This window comes from Panthera onca, chromosome D1, assembly GCF_046562875.1.
Source record: "Panthera onca isolate mPanOnc1 chromosome D1, mPanOnc1 haplotype 2, whole genome shotgun sequence".
NCBI classification, from domain to species: Eukaryota; Metazoa; Chordata; class Mammalia; order Carnivora; family Felidae; genus Panthera; species Panthera onca.
The window spans coordinates 99,443,292-99,450,227 of record NC_138348.1 but is presented as its reverse complement, the minus strand read 5'-3'; the positions used below and the strand labels follow the sequence as shown (position 1 = coordinate 99,450,227).

General features: G+C 58.0%; 1 long non-coding RNA gene across 1 annotated transcript; it reads left to right on the top strand.

The window, feature by feature from the left end:
- Nucleotides 1–4,401: 4,401 nt before the first annotated feature.
- LOC132660940 (uncharacterized) lies at nt 4,402–6,469 on the top strand. Its single transcript, XR_009601982.2, has 3 exons — nt 4,402–4,697; nt 5,413–5,555; nt 6,028–6,469. It is a non-coding gene; the product is annotated as an uncharacterized LOC132660940 (long non-coding RNA).
- Nucleotides 6,470–6,936: the final 467 nt, after the last annotated feature.

Here is a 6,936-nt window from a genome sequence, read left to right as displayed (position 1 = left end):
TGAAAGAGTGACGGGGTCAGCACTGGGAGACACGACAGGAGGGGCCACGGATGGTTCTGCCCGGAGGCTCGAAGTCCCAGACGCGAAAGGGTTTTATTTCACGTGGCCTTGGGAGGTGGAAATGTTTAAGCAGTGACAGCAGTGAGCTGGAAGAATACTGCCCCCTCGTCTTCCCTCCTACCTCCTCGAACACGACGAGCAGAAGACTAACCACTGGCTGTGGACAAAAAGCAGCCAAGGGTCCTCAGGTTTGAGTTTGGGAAAGGAAAGGGGTCTTTCAGAGAGACGTTGAGAACACAGAGTCTTTCTCCCAGAATGGAGAGGAGGAGGAAGGGGAGGAGGAACTCAGAGCAGTATGGAGAGAAGAGAGCTGCGGTCAGCCTGCATCTAGCACTTAAATTTGGATGACGGGGACAGAAGGCCAGGGGACAACTGGCCAGAATCTAACTTCAGAACAGACTGAGGCCCCTGAGGACAGAGGCCTGGGAATGCCTACCGGACGGCACACCCTTCCCATGGGTTTCTAAACTGAACGCGCCGGGGAGAGGTTACGGCCCCCACCTCCCCCAAGAAATCCCAGTCACAGGTCTCAGGACCAGCCAGGCTCCAACCCCCTGTGCCTAGAACTCCAAAACAGCAGCAGACCAAGCTCCTGGGGCCACCCATGCCTCTCCAGAAAGAGCTGCTGTTGCCCAGCTGGATTGTCCATCCAAGGGAACGGCCTCCCCATCACTCCCCAACCACATCCGGGTTGCATGGAACCTTGATTCGCTCCACCCCGCTCCTCCCCATCCAACCTCAGACACACACACGTGGGTGCACACACGCACACACGCTCCAGTCAATCCACTTGGCACCAACATCCCCCCCCCCTTGCCCTCCCGGCAGTCTGAGGGCATGCCGTCACTAGGATGATTAAGAACAGAAAAGGAGATGAGCACTCACCCTGGCGAAGCACAGGGCTCAGGCCTCCCGCCCGACTTCCCACTGCCCAAGGCACAGAGACCTGAAGCATCTATGTCTTAAAGGCAAGGCCTACACACGCAGCCATCCGTCAAAACCAATGGTCCCTTGCAAGGGGCCAACCTGTTGGAAGGGAGGCAGATGTGAATCAGGCCCAAAGTCACTCCGATCTCCCTTTTTCCAGTAATCCCCCATAACCTCTGCTCGGTGGCGCAATTTTTGTGGAATTAAACACGAACGGCTTCAAAATAAATAATTACATTTCCGTCTTCAGCTGATCCAAGCTGATCGTTTGACAGCTGGCCACAAGAGCGGAAAGATCACAGGCAGGAGATTAAACGCTATTGACCCTATGGCCTAGCTGGAGGCTGGTTCTCCCCAGTTAGAACTGTTGTAATGGTTTTTAAAAATATCTCAGGCACCCGTGCCCTGGGGGGCCAGCCACTCTGTTATGGGGGCTGTTACACTGGAGGCCAAGAGAGGAGGGCCCCAGAAGCAGAGGGGCCACCCTCCTGGGCTCCCTTCTGCCAGGTCCCTCTCAGGGCTTCCCTGTAGCCCCCAGGGTGGTGGTCCACTGCCCCCTTTCCTAGGTCTTCCCCTCCTTCCATTCAGGTCTCTCTCTTCCTAGTCCAATCTCAGGTTTAGTGTTCATCCCAGGGCCAGGGCTGGAAAGGGACCCATGGAGGAGGTGACGCAGGCCTGGGCACCTGTGGGCAGGGTCTGGCAGCCATGACATGGGCACAAGGAGAAACGACAGACCTCAGGAAGGGGTGCCCAATGTGTGGGTGAGAAGCAAGGGTCAGGGACCAAAGTGGCATGAGTGCAGAATCCTGGAAGAAGAGCTTGAAATAGGGACCAAACCAGAAACCCACTTGCAAGAACGTGAAAAAACTCACACATTGAGGAAACTCGGGTATAGGCATGTCTATTAAAGAGAGTCGGGGAGGGATGCCTGGGTGCATCAGTCAGTTAAGCGTCTGACTCTTGATCTCAGCTCAGGGCATGATCTCTTGGTTCGTGTGTTCGAGCCCCATGTCGGACTCTGTGCTGACAGTGCGGAGCCTGCTTGGGATTCTGTCTCCCCCTCCATCTGCCCCTCCCTTGCTCTCTAAAGAAATAGATAAATAAAACTTGGGGGGGGGGGGGAAAGGGACAGAGTTGAGGAGCCAAGAGTGGGGATTCTCTCTCTCTCTCTCCCTCTTCCTTCCCCTCCCCTGCTCTCTCTCAAAATAAATAAATAAAACTTTTAAAAACAGAGAGAGAGTTGGGGAGCCAAGAGCTGGGGTAGGGGTAGGGCTGGGTCCACCTCAGACTCCAGGACAGGAGTACAGTGTGTGTTCTGCCTCCGGGCGAGAAGGCTCTGGAATCTGACCATGAGCCCAGACTTAGGGACTTGGGGAAGAAACGGGGTGTGGACGCCCTTCTGCAGAAGAGGTACTAATGACTTCAGAGTATCCCCCCCCCCCCAACTTCCCTGTCCGTAGAGCAGAGAACTGTGCTTCTGAGGTTTCGCTGGTAACTCTAGGGAAGCAGGAGAGGTCAAAATAAGGGACTTTACAATTTGAACAGACATGTCACCAGAGGCCCAGGCATCGTTGGGGTGAGGCTGCTCTCACGGGGCCAGGTCCTTATCTCAGAGGCAGGGCCCTCCCAGCGCCAAGCCCTCAGACTGGTTTGGGTCCTGGCTCTGGTACTTACTGGGGCATCACCTCCCTCATCTGCGTCAACGAGTGGCTTTAGAAGGCCCACCTCACGGAGCGCTTTAAGGCTTAAATCAGAAAACCTGTGGAAGAATTTTGCCAGCTGCCAAGCACTGCACAAACGTTTGCCCCCAGTGATGAAAATATAAAAGGGGCATCTGGGTGGCTCCGTCGGTGAAGTGTCCAACTTCAGCTCAGGTCATGATCTCTTGGTTCGTGAGTTCGAGCCCCGCGTCGGGCTCTGTGCTGACAGCTGGGAGCCTGCTTCAGATTCTGTGTCACCCTCTCTCTCTCTCTGCTGCTCCCCAGCTCATGCTCTGTCTCTCTCAAGAATAAACAAACATAGGAAGGAAGGAAGGAAGGAAGGAAATATAAAAATAGGAGTTCCATTCCCAGGACAAGCAAAACGATGGGCCTTTGGGTGCACCGGGGCCCATCAGGATACCCCAGTCCCCGGGCCTTCTAGATGTAGTTCTAGCTCTATTCCTTGGCTGCTCTGCCTGGAAAAGCAGTCTGGATGGCCCCACTCACTTCGGGCCCAGATGAAACCTTGGAGTGTCTTTGGGAGCCTCTGGATTTGGGGGCCCAGGGGGAGGTGCTCAGCCCCTGCTGGGTAAGATGATCAGTGCCCGCCCCCCTCCCGCCCCACTCCCTGTCTGGCAGGGAAAGCGGAAGGGGAATACCGGCCCCATGAAGCAAGCAAAAACCCTGCAGGCCCAGAAGGTGGAGAAAAATGCGATTAGCATTTTATCTCCGCACCCCGAGCCTGGGAGCCGCGTCTGCATGCCCGCCTCTGTGGGACGAGGGGCAAACGCAGCCAGGACCTTGTCTGTCCACTCCGGTGCCTCTCCCCGGGGAGCCTGCCTAGAGTCTGCGCCCAGAGCCCAGACATCTCCTCTCCTGACCGCCCTGCAGAGCAGGGAGGCGGAGGGAGGCTGAGGCTTTCCTCCAGCAACAGGAGTCCCAGCCCCTTTCCGTGCTCCGAGTGCGAACGCCCTCTCCCGCTTCCCCCACAGCCCTCTTGCAATTAACTCCTGGTGCCGATGACAGCCCTGGGAAATGTTAAAATAAGATGTGGTGGCTCTGGAAGGCATGAGTCAGGGTTGGGCAGCAGCCAAAGCTGCCACCGGTCTCTCTTCCCCAGCTGCCGGCGGACTCTGGACAGGGAGCCGGCAGCCCCAGGAAGCATTCGTGGTGGAGACCCAGAGGTGGCTGCCTCACTTCCCTCCCAAGCTTAGGGTCCTCTGTGCCCCTGGGTCCCAGGTGGGGCACAAGCAGCTGCCGTTGGCTGGCTGGAGCCCCACCCCCGGGCCTACAGAGGGTCCCTCTTTTCTTCACCTCTAGCAAATCCCCTTCTCCCCTCTCTTCCTCTGGTTCCCTGCCAGCTCCCGGTCCCCTGGAATGCTGGTTCCAATCTGGCTTCCAAATCTCCTTTCAGCCAGACACCGGCCCTCACATCAGCTCCCCTCCTGCTCGGCTGCCCTCATTCTTTGGATCCCTAGGCTGACACTCCCGCCGGCCCTTCATCTTCCCTTACTGATCCCAGAACGAGGGACGGAGCGAGCACCTCCACGCTACAAATCCAGCCCCGTGTCCTGCAGATGCAGCGGTCCTGGCTGCAGGTTTGGGGGAGTCCAGCGGGGAGGCCCCCGGGCCAGCAGAGCCTCCCAGAGATGCCGCCCCCCCCCCCCCCCGCCCCGAGAGGCATTGGCCGGTGCCAGCACGTGGCCCGAGCCCCGCTTGTCCAGACCCGGGGCTTCTCACACCGCCTTCTCAGGGGCAGACGCACACCGCCCACGTCCAGTGGGGGTGACTCAGGCTGTACTTGGGCCCGGGCTCCGAGCCCAGCATCGCCCCCACCCCCTCCGAGAAGAGAAGGGTGAAGAGACCAGGCTCTTGGCCTCCAGAGCCTTGCCGCAAACCCCGGACCCGAGCCCGGCTTCCCATCTACGAGGCGGAGGAAGGAACGCCCGCCTGGCGAGACCGTTGGCAACGCCGGGTGCCATATTCACGCAACGCGTTCAGCAGAGTCTGGTAAGTTCTCACTCGACACGTAGCATTTCTTGCTGCGGTTATGCCAACGTATTGATTTTTTAAAATAGTTACTCCAGGGACCAGCGGGATGAGTCCCCACCTCAGGTGACCTCCTTCCTGGCATCAGGGTCCCATGGAAGCCAAATCAGTAACTGGGCACCAAATGAACACACAATCAGATCAAGGGAAGGGGGTGGGGGGGGGGGGTGTGAGGGAAATTTTCTCTCTGAAAAGGCCCCACAGCCTCCACTAGGGCTCCACCACAGTTCCTCTCCATCAGGAACCTACCAGCATCCCCCACTCCCAGGCCCTGTCCTCTGACCTGGGTTTGTTCAGAGCCATGCAGCTTATTTCCTGTGCACCCGGGATCCCCCCTGTGACGACACCTTCTCTGTCTAGACGTGTGTCACCGACTCAAGCCAGAGTAGGCCCCTGCTCCCCAGGCCTCTGAGATGGCATTTCTCTTCCCATTATGAGTTGGCTTCAGAAAACCAGCCCTCAGTATTCAGAGGCTTCACCGCTTTTGCAGCCCACGGCCCGGCTGCCAGGGTGCAAGCGTGTGCCGCTTGCCACGCACAGGGTGTGACGGTTACGAAGGGCTTCACCCCACGCGCTGCCTCGGCCCCGGTTTATTATGACCCAGTCTTCCCGCTCTGCACTGTAAGGTCCTTAGTGACCACCCGGCACGCGGGCTCACGGTTCTGTTCCATCGCAGGGAAAAGCAAGTCGAGAGAAGCAGCCAGGAAGGACTACTGCGTGAAGGCAGACACCCCTTTGGTTCCCAGGGGCCGGGACCACGGGTCAGCCTGGCTCCTCTCCAGACCCTGCCTGAGGGCCCCCTGCCCAGCAGAAGCAATGGTGACACCGCCTCTGACCCCTTCCCGCGGCCCAGCTGGGGGGTCGGGAATAGAGACCGGGCAGCTGGCTGGGGCTCTGGCCCCTTTGATTCTGCAACTGAGAACCGGGCAGATGGTGGGGGCAGAAGGAAGGTGGGGCCAAGTGCTTTATCCAAGCAGGCCTCTCTCCATCCCTCCCTCCCTCCGCACCACCCCCCCCACCCCTCGCCCTCTGTCTCGTCCACATCTCCGTGCTTCTGCCTTCTCACCGCCTTCTGTTTTCCTGTCCATGGCCCTCACTTCCCGTCTCAATCCTGATCTTTCCATTTCTTTCAGCGGGGAAGGAATTTCCTAGATACCTTTCTTCTCTCCTTCTTGTTTTCTGTTTCTCTTCCTCTCTCCTCTTCATTTTTCTTCCTTCATTCCTAACTCTGCTTCATTCTCTTGCTTCCCCCCCCCCCCAATCTGTTCTTCTCTTCTTTTTCCTGCCACAGGAAAATACTAAAACGGAAGAAGACAACCACGAGCCTCCCGTCCACATCACACACCCTGCCCCCCAAACACACAGAGCCCAGGATCCCACCAGAGGGCCAAGCTGGTAGTTCCACATGCCGTCCTCAGAGGCGTCACCAACAAAACCACTAGCCTTCTCCGTGTCAAGCCCCGGGTGGACCCTCAGACAAGCACATCCTGACCGGGGACAGCCCAGAAATTGCAACTCAGAAATGACCGGACTCAGAAATGATGCCCCCCCCCCCCCCCCGGAGCCTCAGTGACCCAACACCTATCCCAGCCTTGGCACCTGCTTGGCACCCACGCCCCCTCCTGCCCCACCAGGCTCCTCCCCCTGCCCTTCACTTTGCTTATCTTCGCACCAGAAGATGAGAACAAGGGCACACCCAGCCTCATCAGGCTTTCCCAATTACTTTTGCCTGAAGCCCCATGAGTAGGAGCCTGCCCACAGCCTAAGACGGCTCAGAAGAGGAAGAAAACAAGGGGAACCTACACTTTGGGTGGTTCCCAGAAATACGATATGGAAAAGGTCTGGCCCCTGGGAAGGCTAGAGACTGGACAGGAGACACCAGTACTGCCTTATGAACTCATCACGTTTGAACTCATTGCATTTCCTTCAAGCACTCACTCACCTGGGCCCTGCCTGGGCGAGGGGTGCCCGCAGCCCAAGACCCCCAGAAGCCTGACCAAGCAGGATAGCTCCACCCACCGCTCTCACGGGCATCTCTGACTCAACCTGCTCGAATCCAGACTCTTTATCTCCCTCCCCACACTCACCCCTCACTGCCATCTGCCACCTCGGTCAACGGTACCACTACCCGCCCACAGTCACTCAGAGAGCCGGGGCTCACCCTGGATCCTCCCCCTGCCGTGTTTTCCAAACTTATTAG